The sequence below is a fragment of the Theropithecus gelada genome, chromosome 5, assembly GCF_003255815.1.
Source record: "Theropithecus gelada isolate Dixy chromosome 5, Tgel_1.0, whole genome shotgun sequence".
NCBI classification, from domain to species: domain Eukaryota; kingdom Metazoa; phylum Chordata; class Mammalia; order Primates; family Cercopithecidae; genus Theropithecus; species Theropithecus gelada.
The window spans coordinates 30,086,815-30,107,732 of NC_037672.1; the positions used below are offsets into that span (position 1 = coordinate 30,086,815).

Below are 20,918 nucleotides of genomic sequence, written 5' to 3' on the forward strand. Positions count from 1 at the left end.
TGTATCTTTTTATATACAGTCAGGAAAATATGATTACTAGTTGAGAATTTGTAGTTGCTGTTAGTTTTCTATATACAAAGATAAGCACTGCCAACGTCCAAATAAGAACAGCTTTGAACATTTAAAAACAACTCAGTGGTAGAAGAAAACACATCTCTCATAAAACTTATTTGTTTTAAGTTACTCTGACTTAGTTTAAAATAACCTAATTTAGCATAATGATAGTAACTTGGTGATTCATCTGTAAGAAATTCCATTTTGTAGGAAGAAAAAAAATATGTGGATCTCTTTAGTTATCTACAAGGTAGCAGATTTAATTATATCTTGCTCAGGAGGAAAAAGTTCATGGTGCTTCTCCTTGTCGGTTAGTAGCCCTGGGGTTAAGTATTCAACAGAATCATTATTAGATCTGAATCACAATTTAGCCAGAGGTTTTTTGAGGGTTTTTTTTTTCCCCCCCAAAGAAGCAAAAGCAAGTCTGATGATGACTATTTCAGAATATTTAGCCATAACTATCTGGACACAACCGTAAGCAGCATATTGTACTGTTTTCCAAAATTCATGAATAATGTATAACTCATCAGATACTTCTTAGATCATCTTCTTCTGAATCCTGACTCTGACTGCAATTCTAAATATATTTAATCCCACCAAATCCCCGTGTGCTCTTTGGAAGCCATGTAGGTATATCATGGGCTGATAACTAGTCCTCACTTTGACTGGATATTTTTAATAGTTAAATGACACTACTTAATACAGCCTAAAGGATAAATAAATCCCATAACTCATTGCTAGCTTTTTTTTTCAGAAAAGTAGGTTCTCCTTGACAGCTACTTTAAAAGACAAGTCTTCTCAAGATATTTGTTTTCCCTTTTAATTCTCTTGCTTTTGCATTTAAGCTGTGGATTGTTTAGCCTACTTAACATGCAGAGCAGAAAGCTGTTTTCTAACTTTTCCCCCTCTTTTTGAAGGTTATTTGATGCACATTACTGAAATCCTGTACCTTTTATACTTTCTAATCTGTTTAAAGATTCTTTAGATTTTTTTTTTCAAATGCTGATATACTTGTAAAGTCCATCTAAGTATAGGGTAGAGATGATAGTGTGTTGAAGACAGACATTCTCTTTAATTTTCTCAATTTTACCTTCTTTTCATGTCCCTTTTTTTTTAAGTAAATTGGGATTTAAGTAGTAAAAAATGTGATTCTAAAATATATAAAATAGTAATTACATAAAAATTGTTTCTTTGGGGGAAATGAGAGATTATACCTGGTTAAGTAGATGACAGAGTACTAATTATTATTTATAACCTTTATTATTATGAATCTGCAAGTCACAAAAGATTAAGTTTCAGTTAAATTCGAACAGCTAGTAATTATAAAATACAATGCCAACTGTCAGAAAATCATTAACTTTTGTACACCTAATCTTTGAAATTAAATTATTTTATAATTCTTTTCCTAAGCTTCTTACAATGTGCATTTTTTATATTTGTTAATTTTAATATTTTTTAAATAAGCAACACTACAAGCTATCTTTTTAAGCTACTTTTCTGGGGGTTTATTTAAAAGAAATATATTTGGTACTATAAATTTATAACAAAAAAATGAGTCTGTAATCTTTCATTTTCTTATTGGTAAACATACACAAATTTAAGATTTTAACACCTTTAATTTATGTCAGAAAAGAGGATATTAAGTAAAAATATATCGTTTTCAATAATAAAGAATCAATATTCTATCATTCAAATATGTGTGGTGGAAAGAATACATAGAATAGTAGTTAAAGCACTAGTAGTAAGATGGGAGAGTTCCCTTGACCCCCTTGCGGGACTTCTGAAAGGGGTGGCTTGTTTACTCTGCTGCCACTGTGCTCAAAGCCCTTGTGGGAGGAAAAGCATGCAGGTAAGCAGGTACAGGAATCAGGGCAAGTGCCTTTGGGCACCAACAGGAATGAACCCCATAGTGGCCCATGGCAGCATTTAGAGGTTGTCCATGACCTCTGGAGCCCCTGAGGTTGTGTGTTACAAACAATGCTCTTTTAGCTTTGCTGTCCACAGATGGCTTAAGGGTTAAACAGCTCAGTGAAGAATCAGTGTGACAGCCTTTTTGGGTTCCCACACCCAGTGCACCCAGAATTCTTGTCCAGCGTCCAGGAAGAATCAGGTCACATGAACAGATTGAAGAGTGGTATATGCAGAGGATTTTATGACACAATGGAAGTGGTTGTCAGTGGGATGGGGAGCTGGAAAGGGGATGGAGGGAGAAGAGTTCGGAGAGGAGGCTGAACTCCTCTCCATCTGTTCCCAGCCAAACTCCTATTCATCCATATCAGCCAAACTTCTGTCCAACCTTAGTCTCCGATGTCCAGCTGCCTCTTCTCCTCTCAGTGTCCAGCTGCTTCTTCTCTTCTTTCCTTCTCTGCCATGCCACTCTGCTTTTCTGCCAGTGGAGCTTGGGGTTTTTAATGGGTACAGGGTGAGGCGGTGTGACAGGCCAGAGTGATTTGGGAAAAGGCAACATTCCAGCGGGAGAATAGGAATACATGTTCTCATTAGGGCTGTGGGTCCAGCCTCAAGGGTGGAGCCCTCACCAGGGACCTTGCACTCTTCTAAGCAGTATTTCCCTGCCTCCTGTCTGTATCAGTAGTGATAACAGCAGAAAAATATGTTAGGTACTTTTATGTGTACACCATTATGCTAAGCACTCAATGTGCATTTTCTCATTTAATTCTCAGAACAACCCAATGAGATAGACTCAGATTTAAATAACTTGCTAAAGAACATAGTTGATAAGTGGCAGAATGTGGACTCAAAGCAGGCTTCCTTTGTTCCGATACCTGAGTGTTAACCACCCCGATTCATTGATTTCTCTAAACAATCACGAGTGAAAGTGAAAGTGAAAGATTACACCATGCATGGTTCCTTGGTCTTTGTGCGCCAAGATACAATTATTAAACGTGCTAGGTATAGGAATGTACTTGAGTGCTCTACTACCTTCTTACCTCATTGTCTTTTTATATACATAGCTTTTCCCCATTCCTACAGATTATTTATTAGCCTCATAGATTGTGACCATACAACCAAAATAAACTAAAATTTCAGGTATTATCCAATTACTTGATTAATGTAGGAAGTCAGGTTGGTGAAGCACAGCTGAAATTGTGCTTTGTGTTCATTTTCTCTTAAGAAATCTGTACGTTCTTTTCCAATAGAACCAACCCAATTGTGATTAATATGTCCTACATAATCTCTTTGATGCTTTGTTTGCCAGAAATAACTGCCCAAATCATATTGCTTTTTTCTGTTGTTAAGCATTTATTTCTGCTTCTCACATCTAATTCGCCAAGGAATGGTTCAGCATCTTCCATTCTTAGTTTGGCCCAGCATGCTGTGGTTTCCAAACATGGCTTTTCTTTCTGTGAAATGACAATAATCCAAAACCTCATAAACGAGTTGTCTTCTTGCCATGTAGAATTTAAAATAGACCTATCCCGTGAAGATAAAACATTTTGTTTTTTTTTTTTAGCTGAATATGGCTTTAATAATAGTGGAAGTTTGAGGCTTTTTACTAACATAGTAATTTTGTCTCTTTATTTTGACTTGGATACAAAATTTTCCATCTCATTCGAGGACCAACTGAGGGACAGCTGTGGGAGAAAATCCCCAGGAAAAACAGGTTGGACACCAACAGTCACATCCGAGTGTGGTTTGGCCCTGGAATCTTCCCAACACACACTCTCAAGTTTTCACCTTTCTATCTGTCCAAGCTAAAAATGTTCCTCTTATTTAAAGCTAAGACTTTTGTAGTTACCATTATATCTGACACCCGGGGATGCTACTTTTCACAGCTTTCTTCTTCTACATATAGAGGAGTACTTTTGTGGTTTGATTCAGCTTAGACACAGAAGATTTTCTTCTTTTTGAGTTTATAACACAAACTGCCCCTGGCATATGACGGTTTGGCATACGATTTTTGGACTTTATGATAGTGTGCAAGTGATAAGCATTCTGTAGAAAACATAGTTCAAGTTTTGAATTTTTATCTTTTCCCAGGCTAATGACATTCAGTACAATAATCTCTCATGGTGCTAGGAAGTGGCAGTGAGCCACACTTCCTGGTCATCCAGAGGATCTTGAGGGTGAACAACTGATACTCACAGTGCACTGTGTTGTCTGATGAGTTTGCTCAACTGCAGGCTAATGTTCTGAGCACCTTCAGCCTGGGCTTGGCTAAGCTACAGTATTCAGTAGGTTAGTAGTATTACCTACATTTTTAACTTAATGATATTTTCAATTTACAATGGATTTATTGAGCCATAACTTCATTGTAAGTCAAGAAGTATCTGTACATTTATGTCTTGTAGATCAAGATATTGTATAATGTCATGGTTATGAGCACAGGTCTGACATCAGACTACTTGGGTGTGTAACCTAATTCTGCCACTCAGCAGATGCAAGCTCTTGGGTAACTCACTTAACTTCTTTGTGCCATAGCTTCCTCATCTGTAAAATGGGATAATATACAACTAGTTATTAGACTACAACTAGTCTATTTCTTAGAACAGTGCTTGACATATCCTCCCTTTTCCTTCTTTCTTTCTTTCTTTTTTCTTTTTCTTTTTCTTTTATTTTTTATTTATTTATTTATTTTTTTGATACAGAATCTCTGTCATCCAGGCTGGAGGCTGGAGTGTAGTGGCGTGATCTTGGCTCACTGCAAACTGCCTCCTGGGTTCAAGAGATTCTCATGCCTCAGCCTCCTGTGTAGCTAGGATTGCAGGTGTGCACCATTATACCCAGCAATTTTTTTTTTTTTTTTTTTTTTTTTTTTTTTTTTTTTTTTAGTAGAGAGGGGGTTTTGCCATGTTGGCCAGGCAGGTCTTGAACTCCTGGCCTCAAGTGATCTGCTCACCTCAGCCTCTCAAGGTGCTGGGAATAAAGGCCTGAGCCACCTCACCCAGCCAATTTATTGAATGTATGAATAAATGTAGTTTTGGAGGTTATACTACTACAATAGTGGGACGCATCTTTCTTAAGCCTGGAACCTTCATGCCAGTTTTGTGCAGTTAAGTCCATTTCTTCTTATTTCCTCTTCATCTTGAAATTTCCCCTGAGATTTTATGTCCTGCCATAGCAAATCTCAATCCCACTAGTCCTTGGCTTATTTGCAGAACAGGGAAAGATGACAAGTTAGAAAGCAGAGATTGCCAGTTTTTTTTCCATCTGATGATTCACTGTAGTATTCACAAAGTACCACCAAATGGCTAATACAGTTCACATAAATTTTAAGTGTGTCATTTAAAGGAAAACTCTCTTTAGTGATGATTTCTATTGCTAACAATACCTGTAGTTTTATCTGTTTGTTTCTGATAGAATTGATTTATTTGAATTGTATAAGACACTGGCCAATATACAAAGACCTGCGGAAATTAATTCCCTGCAGCCAGTCTTCTTTTCCTAAGAACTCCAGAATAACCAGTGAAGCGAATTCATTGCTCACATTGGAAAATCTGTTTGCACCATGAAACCTCCTTTCCTATGTGATACCCACTGCTGGCCAAGTCAAACCCGAAAATATTGGCAAAAACAAAAACAAAAAAAGAGAGACTTAAATAAAGAGCATGTGTGGCAGATGGTGGAGATGAATAGTTGATCATCACTGTCTGCTAGTCTCACTCACTGTACTCCCTTCAAATTGTTGCAGTACCATAATTTTGCCATGATTATCTATGAAATTATGTTGGCTGTTAGGCTCTGATTCATGCTTTTCTTAAGTCATCTACGGGAAAGATGACATTCTAATTGCACTCCTGATTTTTTTACACTATGAGTTTGTTAAGCGCAGACACGTTTAACTAAAGAAAAAGCCTAAATGTATGTAATTTGACATTGTGACAGATTAATACTTAGGCATTAGACCAGCAGTACAATTAGACAGCTTAAATGTGTCCTACATCTTAATGTCTATATGACTTTAAGAAGTCACATTAAATCCTCCTTTTTTAAAGGGTCTGTTGCCATTTTGTTGATTGAAATAAATGAAAGTCTACCAGAGGATTTAAGTGAATTATGAGGAGGCTCATCACAATTACACCTAATTCTAGAAAATTGAAATCTAGGGAATTAAGTGTAAATTCAGAATAGCTCAAGGTAAGAAACTATATTTACAGTAGATTTCCTGAAGTGGTTATTGAGGATGTAACTATTATTCTTTGACTTATCTGAATTATTTTTAATAAGAATAAAACTTTAGTATCTGAAGTAATTTGAAATGACAGCTAAAAGTAAAATTTAAAATTCAGATGACATTGTGTGCATATTAAAATTATATTATGCTATAGTAAATGTCATAGGATAATATGCAGTTTACACAGAAATAGCCAAAATACACAAATTTCCGTATAATATGGTTTAAATTATAGTGGCCTTCAAGCTTTTTTAGTGTGACTCAAAATAAGAATTCATTTTTCATAGTCGTCAAGTACCTATATGTGTGTACATATATATGTGTGTCCGTGTATGTGTGTGTGTATATATACACATATACATATGTATGCACATATATATGTATATATAGGTGTGTATATATATGTATGCACTTATACATATATACATATATGTGTGTATACACACACACACACACACACACACACATACACGGACACACATGTAAAAGTCTAAAACAAAATATTCTTTAAGCAACCTGAACTTCGCGTGAAGCTGGTTAGAGCTCCTTAAATGGGTTCGGTCACCATCTCATGGGTCATTGTGCTCGGTTGAAAAGCACCGATCTAAACTGTCATGATTACACCCATTTTAAATGTATTCAGGTTACAACCACAAGGCAAATAAAATTTGTCAAACTGTATTAGGTTGGCACATTGCTTACAGTAGTTCCTATCACAATGCCCTCAGTTACGAGGATGGGAGAAGAGAGCCTTCTGCTGTTCATCTCCTCTATCAGAAACATTTCCTCTGTCTTTTGAAAATTTTCATCTATGGAATGAGCTATACGTGAGACAATAATAAATTTTATCTCCCAAGCTTATTCTTAAAAGACATGTATAACTGCCAACTAGAAGTCGTGACGACTCTAAAATAACTACAAAATAGCTACTATCCATAAGCAAGGAAGCTTAACAAATTAGTTTATGTGTATATCCTTGTAACCACTAAGTACAGAATTTTCCCATTGGACGTTTTCTTAGCAGCCTCTACTGACTCTACTGACAGCACCCTACTCCCTAGCCTGGGTTCGAGGACTGCACTTTGTGTTACAAAACACATCCATGGATTATTCTAATCGACTATATTGTTCTGTTAGAAAGAAAGTCTTAACTAAAAAGGTTATAAGACAGGTCCTAAAAGGGGATGAGGAGAGTGAGTGGTGAAGTTCATTCAGATCATCTAATACCAAACAACAAAGCAAAAGCTACATTGCTTTCTCAGCTTGGCCAGTGACATTGCATTTAGGATTAACAGGTGTCTTGCTAATAATTCTACCTGTGGCCTTTGTGAAGGTAGACATAGTCATCAGGGATGACAGGTAATCTGTCTCCCTGCTATATCCTTGATTCAATCTTTCAACAGGCCCTTAGTGAGCATGGAACTGGAATGGTCCTTGAATTCAGAGTATGTGCTTGAACAGCTTATCCTTACCCTGCCCATAGAGAGTAATACTTTACAGAAAAGGTCATATGAACAGGTAGCAGACTTCAATGCCAGACATTAAGTGCTAAGAAGAGGTAGGCATGGGATGAAGATCAAAGAGGCAATGAGGAATCAAAATTCCACAAGCTATCCAGAAGAAATGTTGAATGAGATGCCCTGGAACTTAGTTTTGAAGGACTCATGAGAGATAGATAACAAGTCAAGGAATAGCAGAAGAAACACATTAATGTCATGAATACACTGAACAGCATGAGGCTTTCCAGAAATGATACCTACCTTAGGTCTGTGGAAGTGGCAAATGGGAACATGTGAGAATGGGAAGAGGTAAGAGTTCAGATCCAGAAGGCTCTTCTATGCTAAAATAAGGGGTTTGTGATTTGTACTGAAGTTTATGGAGGAGAGTTTTAAACTAGGGACAGACTTGCTACTCTACTTACAATTTCTAAAATAATCATGAAATTATTTTTTTAAAAAATTTATGTATTATTATTTTATTATTTTTTTTATTTATTCATTTTTTTTTTGAGAAGGAGTCTGGCTCTGTCTGCCAGGCTGGATTGGAGTGTAACGCTGCAGTCTCGGCTCACTGCAACTTCCACCTCCTGGGTTCAGGTGATTCTCCTGCCTCAGCTTCCTGAGTAGCTGAGATTACAGGTGCCACCATGCCCAGATAAATTTTGTATTTTTAGTAGAGACAGGGTTTCACCATGTTGGGCAGGCTGGTCTCAAACTCCTGACCTCAGGTGATCCACCTGCCTTGGCCTCCCAAAGTGCTGGGATTACAGGCATGAGCTACCATATCAGGCCATAATTTTTTTACTAGGTACAGTTTTCTACTAATTAGTAGGAGGGAAACAGGTTAAAGAAAATGACAACAAAAAAATAAGTAATGAACAAATAGTAAACATCAGGAAGTCACAAAAATACCATAAATTCTACAAAGTATTCATTAGAATTGTGCCCTGGTACCTGACACTATTTCTTAGCTGTTACGTCAAATTATCTTCTCTTCTTGGGAATTACATTACCCAAATTTAGAATGACTTAAAGTGATTCCTTTGATGATAAGGCCAGAGGCAGCTATCACTAAGGGGTAGAGAGAGGAAAATATGATCACCCAGAAAGGCGAGCTGTTTGTACTTTACTGAACAAAAGGAATTTGAGCTGTGTTGATTGATCATATACAAATAGCATGGACAATTGGATACTAGAGTGAAGTAGAATTTTCAAGAGTGCAAAATGAAAATTCTTTAGTGTATTCCAAAAAAATTAAGTACACATGACTCAACGGGAAATAAAAATCAGTTTTTCCACTCCATATCCTTTAATGGATGAAATATGGGTAGAAAGGACCAAATGCAGCAAGTCTGTGCTAACCCTACTGTAACCAGAGAAGCAGGAGTGTTTTCAAGGTTCCCATGGTAGCTGTAAACAATAACTACAAACTTACACAATGTCTTAAGTTTTAAGACAATGAAAATTTATTTTCTAAAAATTCTGTACATCAGAAGTCTGACATAAATCTGCCAGAGCGAAAATCAAAATCTCAGCAAGACTGAATTCCCTTTCTAGAGGCTCAAGGGGAGAATGGGCTTCCTCGCCTCTTCCAGTTTCTGGAGCATGCCTACATTCCTCTTCCATCTTCAACGCTGGCAATGACAAGTGCAGTCTTTCTCACATCACTTTATTCTTACATGGACTTTTCTTCTGCCTCCCACTTCCACTTTTAAGAACCCCTGTAATTACAAAATGGCTCAGTCGGGTAATCCAGTATAATCTTCCTATGTTAAGGTTAGTTTATTAGCAACCATGGCAAAGCGAAATGAAGGTTTCAGATAGCAATGTCACCTGAAACTTTCATTCCCCTTTTGCATCTTACCTAACATACGCACAGCTCCACAGATTAGGATGCATACATTTTTGGAGGGGAACATTATTCTGCCTACCAAGAGAGGTTGTAAGAGTGAATGTGCAGAGCGGCTCCTGCCCCATCACAGGGAGCACTGAGACTGCCTCTGAATCCATGCAGCCCGAGAAGGCATAATATAGGCATGAGGGAGATCTCCAGAGCTTGCTTCTCCAAGCCTCCCAGGCTCCCAGGGAGGTTTAACAGTGAGATTTTGCCACTCTCCAAAGTAATAGGGAGTAAGTAAAGGAAAACATTTCAATGAGCAGGGAAAATCAACGAAGTAAACTGATCCAGTGTTGCTTCATTGGTTTCTTCCCCTTTTTATCTGATCATTGAGTTTTGTTTTCTGGTCACCAGAGATCATTTTCTTCCTTTTCTTTTTATTTACCTGCTATGCACTCCTGAGCTCTTCAATACTCTTTTGCTCCTAATTGTGATTGTCAATATTACTTTCAACTGATCAGCTGATTGATCCGAGTAAGGAGCCAGCATTTCAAATGTTTAAAACGCTTCCCATGAATAGTTTTTCAGCTCCTACCCAAAGCTCTCAGAGCCTCATCTCTAAACAGTATTTCAGAACTCAATGTTTGCTGGAAACCTTCCTCAGAGGTTGAAATTTTTGTCTTTCTCTCAAATCACAATCACTAATGAAATTCTATTTCTACACAGCTTGTTATTTAAAAAGTAGTTCCAATCCAATAAGCTTTTCTGTGTGATTTCTGAAATGTTTCAATAGGCAATCCCAAGCAAAGAGTTTGAGAATCTGATTTGAATATATTATATTTGAATATTATTTGAAAATAGCCATGTTATTAGCATAACTGTAGAGTTTCTCAGGATCACTACAGCAAAGAAAAATACATGGGTGTCATAATATTTGTTACATTAAAAAAATTAGGATTACTTCAGTAAATCTAAATTGCTGTGATTTGCCCCTGTGCCAAAAGTAATCACTTTCAATTCTACTTCAAATATGATTTGAGCTTTAAGGTGGTTCATTTTAGATTTTCACATAAAATAATAAATAGAAAATAACACATAGAAATACCTCATATCACATGATGTCTACTGCAGTGATACTTTCTTCCTTAAGACATCCCCTACTACTGAATTAATTCTATTTAACATATTTGTACTCATTAAGTATTTTAATAAGAACTACTTATTGCAGAGGCTATTCTCATTTACTTTTAGAAATACTTTATCGTGAAGAAAAGAGAGTTTAAGAAAATATCTATTACATTTTTTTCAGTTCTCATTTTTCCCCCATCTTTTTATTTGTATAAAAGTATATGTCATGGGGGATTGCAAAGATAAAATGAGCACTTCCTTCAACATTACAACCCAAAGGTGATATTCTCATAGTTAATGGAGGCTTTATGTACTATTTTTAAAGTAAACATCCATTCCTGAAGGCAATATTAATACTTATCATAGAATATACATTCTACAACTTTATCATCAATAATAAACATTTAGTTTATAATCCAGTTACGGAACGAATGAGTAAAAAGATCACACTGCCTTATGATAATTACCTAGTTATGATGTAAAACTTTGACAATTTGAGACCATTAAAATGAAGTGGCTCTAAATTGATACTTACAACTGTTTTAGTACCACATCAATAGACTTTCTAGTAAAATCATTGTAAAGTAGCTAACAAATTCTGTTAACTTATAAACAGCACCCATTTGCATCATTATTGTTCTTTTTTGGACTTTTATGATAACAAGAACTGATTTTCCTTCTTATAATAAATAAACATAAAGATTCATTTGCTGGCAATTCAAGACACTGGTTTGAAGCAAATGTTGAACATGGATTTTCATAAAGAAGACAAGGTTTTTCAGATTGGTGATCAGCAATCAGTTAAATCCACTGGCAAGAATCAATTTTCTTTTTAAACAGAATCTTGAAAATTGTTAGAATTTTTGGATTTGGGCCTCCGAAGAACTAACTTAAAATATTAACATAATCAGGCCTCTTTTCTTCTAAATATGTGTTTTATAATTTGTTTTAAATCTTTGTGTCACTGAATGGCAGTTTATTTACCACATGTAATTTATACTTTTTGAGGATAGGTGTTGAATTTTTAAACATTTTTAACTTTGATTCTAACTCAATGAGGAAAAAAAAGTCTAGGTGTACAAATACACTGTCTTTTTCTCATTCACCAGGATGTTGGAACTATTCTGAGACTCTAATTCAGGTATCTTGAATCCCACAGAAACTGCATGCAAAGTTTGGTGGGTACATATTTGCATTTATGCGGGGAGACAGTACTTTTAATTATTAAATTAAATTATTAAATTAATTTATTAAAGTATATAATTCCCGAGCAAGTAATTTTGAATATAAGAAAAGTCAAGAGACTAGAAGAAAAATTATGAAAGCTACGATTATTTCAGTGAAAAAATAAGCATGAATGACCAAGAGTTGGGTCTATTCTTAGTGGGATAATCTATTGGTTATTGTGGAATATATGCCCCTGTGTGTTCCTGGGTTTTATAAATTCTGTTTATCTATGGCAGAGAATCCTCTCATTCACAGCACTTGTTTCCTCTCTTTCCACCCTGCTCCTTCACACGAGAACCTCTGCTGTCTCTAACTCGGCATGGGTAAAGAGAAGAACCAAAGTAAGCCACATCTCTGATGTGCATAAATTGATCGCTCCCAAGCAGTCCTCACACATTTTTCTGCTGTAGTGCAGTTTTCATGTGCCAACCAGCAGATTCATGTTTGAGTTGATTCAGCAAGACTGCTTGAGATGTGACATGCAGAATCTCCACTCTATATAATAATGCTGTATTCAGAATGACAGTGGTCTGAGCCTAAAGGCAGTAAATGCTTCTTGAGATACATTCAATTGCTGTTTGAGTTTAGCCTAAGGTACGGAGAAAAGTTGCTGATGCTTTCAAACATGTTTAAACATTTTAATATTGTCCTGGCATGTCAGCTTGAACTAGAACACTCCTAGGTATAATGCAGTGAAATCCTGTCATTAAAGGACCAGAATTTCTAAAGGTTTAGATAGTAGCCCTCTACTTGAACTTCTTAATTAAATGTGTTTAAAATATCTCTGAAAATGTTCTGTTATAAGCGTTGTACCTGCAGTGGCATTGGTCAGTCTATTATCCATGATAAGGAGATATAAAAGAAGTAGAATGGGCCAGGCACAGTGACTCACGCCTGTAATCCTAGCACTTTGGAAGGCCGAGGTGGGGGGATCACGAGGTCAGGAGATCGAGACCATCCTGGCCAACATGATGAAACCCTGTCTCTACTAAAAACACAGAAATTAGCTGGGTGTGGTGGTACATCCCTGTAATCTCAACTACTCAGGAGGCTGAAGCGGGAGAACTGCTAGAACCTGGGAGGCGGAGGTTGCAGTGAGCTGAGATTGTGCCACTGCACTCCAGCCTGGTGACAGAGCTAGACTCCATCTCAAAAAATAAAAAACAAACAACCATAAAAGAAGTAGAACGTGTTGTTGATAGATCCTGGGCTATTGTTTGGAACAGTTAATTTTTTGCAAATACCATAATATACTTATGATAATTATTTCAGTGGCCTATTGCTTTGCCGATGAACTATTTCCTCGAAACAAACAAACACACAAACATAACTTTGTGGCTTCAAACAACAAAGATCGATTACTTCTCACACTTCTGTGGATTGACTATGTGGTTTCTCATGTTCTGCCTGGCTCACTCATATGGCTGCATTCACCTGGCAAACTGACTAGGCTAGACTTTGCTGGGTCAGCTGGGTCTCTCTCTCAAGTGGGGTCCCATCTGCAAAGAGGCTAGACCATGCTTTCTCTCAGGATGGTGATCCCAGATTTCCAAAGGTGAATGCAAAATTGTGACCTCTTAATAGCTGGGCTGAAAGTAGAACAGTATCACTTCTGCCACATTCTGGTTGTCAACAGTAGTCCAGCTTCAAGGGGTGCAGAATCGACAGTAAGAGTAGTAAGGTCACATTCCAAAGTGGGTATGTGTAGGGAGATTGGAAGAATTTCATGTCTTTACATCAGAAAATCTTCATAGCTCATGCTGAATGGCTTATTGTTTTTAATTATTTTTGATGTATGATGCATTTTAGGTATTTACCCTGTGTTTAGGTTGTCTTGTCCTGATTTTCAATTTTTTATTCTTAAAATAATTTATTGCTAATTTTGACCCATCTTTTAATGGAGCTGCTCCTTGTACTGCCCATGCAAGCAAAGCAAGATAGCATGTTGGCAATCTAATATCTTAGGGGCAAGTTTCAAGTGAAATGGTTAATTGTGAGGTTGATCTGTGAGGTTGTAAAGATAACTCCAAATAATACATCATTTGCCCTTGAATTTTGAGCAACCATGGCACATACTGAATAAATCTTATTTGGCAAACTCCTAATAGAAAAGGAGTATTAGGAGGATGACTAATGTAGAGTAACCAGGATCCAGTGGCCAGCATATTTCTCTAGATAGATAGTAGCTCTGTGTATCACAGACTCTATCAGCACAAATCCATTAGCACTACTAGAAAAGTAACTGGAAATAGGTACCCATTTGCTTGACAATTGCTATTTATTCCATAATAAATTATCTGAAACCCTTGGGGCCAGATACATCTCAAAATTTAGAATCCTTCATATGTTATAAGATGTTATATGTTATGCATGTGTCATATATTATTTTAAAAATCTAAAAGAGTCTAAGGCCATGCTTTTAATTAAACACATTATTTCTATAGTAAAACATATGAATATTCACATTATGTGAGACAAAAAAGATGAAAATAGCCTTGCATTAATTCATATCAGATTTGTTGTAAACTTATGAAAGGGGAAAAAAACCACTTTTGATTTCCTAAGATTTTTTGGAGACGGAATTTGGATTAGGGATTGTGCACCTGAAGCAGGTAATATTTATTGAGGGCTTACTGTGTGTCAAGAATTATTATAGGTACTTTACATACATTAACATATTCAATTCTCACAGTAATTCTAAGAAATTAATACATTATTAAACATTTATTACACAGATGAGGAAACTAGAATCAAGGAACTTGTCCACGTTCATACAGCTGTGAAGTGACAAAGTTAGAATGTGAATCTAGATCACAGGCTATGAGCCTATTCTCTTAAACAATATCCTTTTTATTCCTGGAAGACTTCAGAGAGGGAAAAATCTCTACCTTCTTAAATCTCTCCAGCGTCTTTGACCTACTATTTACTGAACACCTACACGGCAGCCAGGACCGTATTACGAGCTGTATAGTCATTAACTCTTTTCTCCCACAATAAATGGGGGAGTAGGTATTATTATCTCACATATAAGGAACTTGAAGCTCAGAAAAATTATGTCAGAAGTCACACAGCTTCTAAGTAGTTGAGCCTGGAATCACATTGAGCAGTACTGGGACTGTAAATCTCCTGCTCTTTTTAAAAGTTCATTGGTCTTTGCAGGAAGGGCCCAGGAATGGAACAGATGATGCTACAGCAAGGACTGATTGATTAGCTGGTCTTCCTATACTCTTCTAATTTGGTTAAATAAAGTGATTCTGTAATAAGTTAAAACACTCTTTGGGGATCTTAATGGTCTTTTTGTGGCCAGAGTGACACTTACTTGCACAACTATAAATTTCTCCTCTTCCAGAAAGTGATCCTACATTTAGAGGATCACAAACTGCTGGTCTGAGTCAGTGGTTCCCGCCCTGACCGTGAACTGTGCTGTGTTTGCCTGTCTCGTCTTCCTCAATTCCCCAAACAGGCAAAAGGCAGGGATCTTTTAGTTATTTGTCAAGTCCAACTCACTTGTGCATCTTTTGGATCTTGTCTCCTCACCTCCAATCTTTATTCACTATGATAATAATTATCCAAAAAATATTTTGGTTAACCAACATTTATTTATTTTTTTCTCAGCCCTATCATATAAAATGAAAGTAAACAATTTTCTAACAGCTGTTTTAAAATAAAGCACTTATTTAATCATTTGAGTAAAGAGATACTTTCATTTGGACTAATGATAGTGAAAGGAATGTTAAAACATCTGTTGTAAAACATTTTTCACTGATCTTTTATTTTTCTTGTCTACCCTTTTGTAAAACTTTTCATAAGTCAAGCAAATTTCACTAGAATTTAAGTGTGCTTCTAGAAAAAATGTCTTTGTGTAGAGAGAAGTCAAGAAACGTGGAAAGAAAACCAAACACTTTAAAAAGGAAAAGGTTCCTACATGTGATTTTGTTTTGTGTTGTTTTGTTAATTTGGCTCTAAAGGAGGGAAATACCAGGCCAGGCATAGTAGCTCATGCCTATAATCTCAGCAATTTGGCAGGTTGAGGAGGGCAGATCACTTGAGATCAGGAGTTCGAGACCAGCCTGGCCCACATGGCCAAACCTCATCTCTACTAAAAATACAAAAATTAGCCAGGTTTGGTGGTGCACACCTGTAGTGCCAGCTACTCAGGAGGCTGAGGCACGAGAATCGCCTGAACCCAGGAGGCAGAGGTTGCAATGAGCCAAGATCGTACCACTACACTCCAGCCTGGGTAACGAAGCGAGACCCTCCTCAAAAAATAAAATAAAACAAAATAAATAAAAAGAAGAAAATATGTATTCTTTTGCAGATTTTGTCAAGTAATGTTAGTCATATGCTAGAGCTTGATGTTAATGACCAAATTGGAGAAATGATTTGGACATCTGGGAAGTCCATACCTCGACTTAACAATCCATTTATCTCATGTGGTTAGCAAATCAAATAATGTGTGAATTAAACAAATAAATGATACGTACAGTTTTACATATCTGATCTTTAAGAAAACTCATGGGAAATATTTTAAAGCTAAATATAACATTTGCATACTTTCTCTCAGTCAATACAAAGATCCATGTATCTCCAGCCCCAAGCCAAGGACCTGGAGTAGAGTGAGTGTCTGGGATTCTGACAGGATGCAAAACTCAGCATACTTAAAATCCTTCCTGGTGCAGAACTGTCTTCAAGTCTTATTGAGTCTAGTGTGCTCTCCTATAACAATGATGCCTCTAATGGGTTCTGAATTGTGTAAGGCAGCTTCTGGAAACATGAAATTCCTCTCTAAACCTGGGCTTTCCTTGTTATTTCTAATGATTCTAACTATTATCTATCTGTCACTTCTTGTTGAGGTCATTGTAACAGCATCTAGCAGCATCTGCCCACCACCCATCCATCTACCCTGCCTAGTAAAAACAAAAATACTCTGTTTCTGAGAGATAATCTGACGTCTTAGGAAGACATATAATTTTCCCCACTTTCCAAAATATGTAGTTTTAGGGAGGTTGTGTCATTCTTTTCACTAAGTATTAAAATTTGTGACTCTGTGGCATCTATTTCCTGTGCTACTCAGATGTTTTTCTGTTTCTCTGCAGACTGTAGCTTGTTCTGATGGTTATGAGTAGGCAGTAATTGACCTCTAAATAACTCAGCTGTTATATTTTAAGAAGAAGCAATGTGTTGTGGTGGGAAAACAGTAAATTGAAAGTCAAAACACTTATTCTTTGGCTTCAGCTTTCTCTTAGCTTGGACCCCTTCGCTGTTCCATCCTCCTTGCTATATGATTGAGGTGCTAAATTAAAGAGATGAACTTCATGTGGGAAGTAGTTCATGTGTTATGAATTGTTCTAACATCGTTTGCTAGTATGATGGCTTAAAAACTGTCTACTTTCTCCCAGCACTTTGGGAGACTGAGGCAGGTGGATCATTTGATGTCAGAAGTTCAAGACCAGCCTGGCCAGCATGGTGAAACTCTGTTGTATTTTGAAACAATACAAAAGTTCGCCAGGTGGTAGTGGTGCGCGCCTTAACTGCAGCTACTCAGGAGGCTGAGGCAGGAGAATCGCTTGAGCCTGAGAGGCAGAGGTTGAGGTGAGGCAAGATTGCGCCACTGCACTCCAGGACAACAGAGTAAGATCCTGTCTCAAAAAAAAAAAAAAAAAAAAAAAAACAAAGGAAAAGAAAAAGACTGTCTACTTTCAAGAGGGACATTAACCTTATGTCTAGGAAAGGATCTTAACTTTCTAATATGATGCAATGATTCTAGGAAATAGCATAACTTGATTAAAATGGAAACCTCTGCAAGGAATGTTAAGCAAGAACAGGATTTGATGGATACTATTTTTTTACTTCCAGTCTTCTCAAGGTTTGATAAGATTGATGGGGTGTGGGGGCATTGAGAAATACAGAAACAAACAAAAAAAATCTCTAAAGAACTGGCTTTATTGTGGAAAATGCTTACAGAGAATATTATTTTATTTTCCTACTGTCTATTTGTATTGATTTACTCAATGCCAGTTAAGATTTGTGATCAGGTGTCTTCCATCTTCACTGAGATCAAAATTTAAAAGAACAGTACTAAAGCATAAAAGAATATTCTTAGATGTTAGAAAACAAATCCTTCAGTGAAAGACTAAGAAGAGTTACTAATTGTGAAAGGTTTTCCTTTATAATGCCACAAAAAATAGGACAGTTTAAAAGTATGCCTTTTATGGAAAGAAGAAAGAATTGCGTTTGATGATTCTCTAAGATCCTGCAGAAATTTTGTGTTGAAAAAAATTCATAATATATGCATGCGTAATTAAAATAAGAAAATATGTAAACAAAGAAAAATACTTTTCTACTCATGCCCTTCTTTAATAAGTTGCTTCGTAATACAGATTACATTTGTTAATCATTGGTATTTCTTTTGAAGATTCACTTTAGTCAACCAAATTGGAAGTTTTGATTACTTGTGATGAATCTCTTATAGCCCTTCTTGATTATTTTTCTAAATTTGATGACAAACACTGCAACATGTCTCAGCCAATTAGGCTTGTCAACTTCCACTGTGGTCCCCAATCAAGTGTTTTACTTTGGAAATGACAGGAGATCCTTATTAAAAATCATGCTTCTTGGATAGAGATGTGGCAGCTTGCATGCATATGATGGCAGAGAAGACAAGCTGCCTTTCGTTAAAAGCAGTAGAGGAAATCAATTTTGGCAGAAAATACTCTGGACTATGAAGTAAAGACTGAAGGAAAGAACTGAAGAGCATCTCACCTATAACTGATTGGAGATTCAGTCAATCTATTTAATAAATGAGTATAATCTCTTATGAGCTGTAGGTAGTTTAGGTACACAAGTTAAAAAGTAAGAAGACTCATTTGAGCAAGAATATAGAATTACAAGCTGTTTATAAATGCATCTCAAACAGGAGGAAAACAAGTGCAAGGAATTTCAAACTCAAAACACAAATTAATCCCTGAAAAGCAGCCACCTGTATAAGTCATTGTGTAAGTGAACTGACATATTGTGTGAGACATAAATGTGGAGAGATGATTGGAGATAATTCTGGGTCATTTCTGCAGGGAATGACAATCACATTCATATATTTTTTTTTCTATTTCAGAAGGTAATTTCCTGATTATTTTCCCATGCCCTTGCTATTCACTATCATAAGAAAAGAGGAACAATTTGAATTTGTTGAAGCAGTGGGAAAAAAGGGAAATATTTTGAGTAAAAAGCAGACCTGATTTTACACTTTGCATTTCTATCCTTTTTTTTTCCCCCTTTTCAAAGCATTTAGGTCAGGTTAAAAAAAAAAAAGTATCCCAAGATAGGAAATATTCTCAAAGAACTTGCAGTTTATTCATTTAAACCAACTAGATTACCAAAAGTATTAATAAAATTTGCCAATAATTCGATTTTTACAATGCATGTGAAATACTTATTTGAGAAACAGACACTTTAGGGTAAAAAAAAATGAGTGGGAAAGTACTTTGTTATTTTGATGAAAAAATTAAGAGAATCTGCTCACTTAGAAGTCAAATGGCAGCATGGGCAACTGGAGTAAATAATTAACCTTACATTTTACCTACAGGAAAGGGTCAGATAATTCTAGATTTCCTGTGTAGGACACTAGAATTTCCGTGTGAACGCTTAGTCAAGGGCATAAAAATCCCAGGACACTGTTTCAATAATCGATGGGCCGACAAATGTCAATAGCTCAGTTACCCATCATTGAAGGAAAAAATGACAAACATTAGTGGAGAGCCTTCATTTAGGAGATTTAGCCGAGTAAAATGTCTAAAATATCCTACACAAATGTTAAACTACAGGGGATGCTGTGTGGAAGCAAAAGCAGAAAGTGTACATATCTTGGGAATAATTTAAATAACTTCCTCTTCTATTTTAAATGAATCTATGGATTGTGCATATGCACATCTCACTGATTCCACTGGTTACAAATATATTTTCAGAGGTCAAATTTGGCAGTCTTTAAGTCCCAAGCCTTATAATAAAATGATACCATGTGACAATAACTGGAATGCAGTCATATTATGTTCTTTTGTTTGGCAATGAAAAACAATAAAACATTTTAAATAAAACCCTCCAGGTTACTATCTCAGAACCTATTGAAGTAGAGCAGGTTTTTCTCTCTCCCATTCTCTCTCAAACAAAGTCTGTAAAAACATTTTTAATATTTAGAAAAGACATAACCATTCTCCAAAGACAAACACATGCTTTCAATTATACATACAGGTAATTATTAACTGTCATCTTTAATCTTGTTTCCTAAGAACTCTTTGGACATGTTTAGCCTTTCAGAAGTAAAAGTCATTTCCCATTCCATTGGATAGTACCATTAATTAGGAGTACATGCTAGTTCATCCAAAGTTTAGTAACTTGCCTATATTCACCCAGTACATTACATTCAGATAATATGGCCCATGCATTTTGATGTGAACACATCAGCACACATTAGGTCATTTGGCATGGTGGGGTGGGGGTTGGTGAGGGGATATGGGCTAGGGTGGGCAGATGTGTGATATTGCTAGTATGCTTATACCTATAACTACTGGTTCCTTGCTTTTTACTTTTTACCACATAATGTGCTGTCAATTTGGTTCTACTTATGAGTCACCCCATGTCTTAGAATGTATTTTAAATATAAGGTTTTGCATATTTGCATTCTATGAATAATGTATAAGCAGGAAGAAATTCAATTGGCAAAAGCACACCACTTCTGGGATAATTTATAAATCCAGAAAATTGTCAATTTGGATTTAATAATTTTTCTTATGGATGTGGAAAATATTAACACCCACACAAATTTACCTGTGTATTTAGAGCTTCTAATTGAGAATATCCTCATGTCCCTGTCCTGTAACAAACACACATATATCTGTTTCATCTACACAGTTAAATGTATCATTTTGTCTACTTTCCTATTCTATAATGTGGGATGTCTTTGCAAAACCTTATCTTTCATGCACATGAGATTAAAGACTGTCCTGTGGAATGATGAGCTAGAGGGTGTTGGGAAATGGGAAATAAG

The 20,918-nt window shown here is 36.2% G+C and overlaps 1 protein-coding gene across 2 annotated transcripts in view; it reads left to right on the forward strand.

Annotated features, from left to right (window-relative positions):
* The window catches only part of PCDH7 (protocadherin 7), a 426,461-nt gene that overhangs the window by 401,125 nt on the left and 4,418 nt on the right, over positions 1 to 20,918 (forward strand). The gene's annotated exons all lie outside the window — the stretch shown is intronic.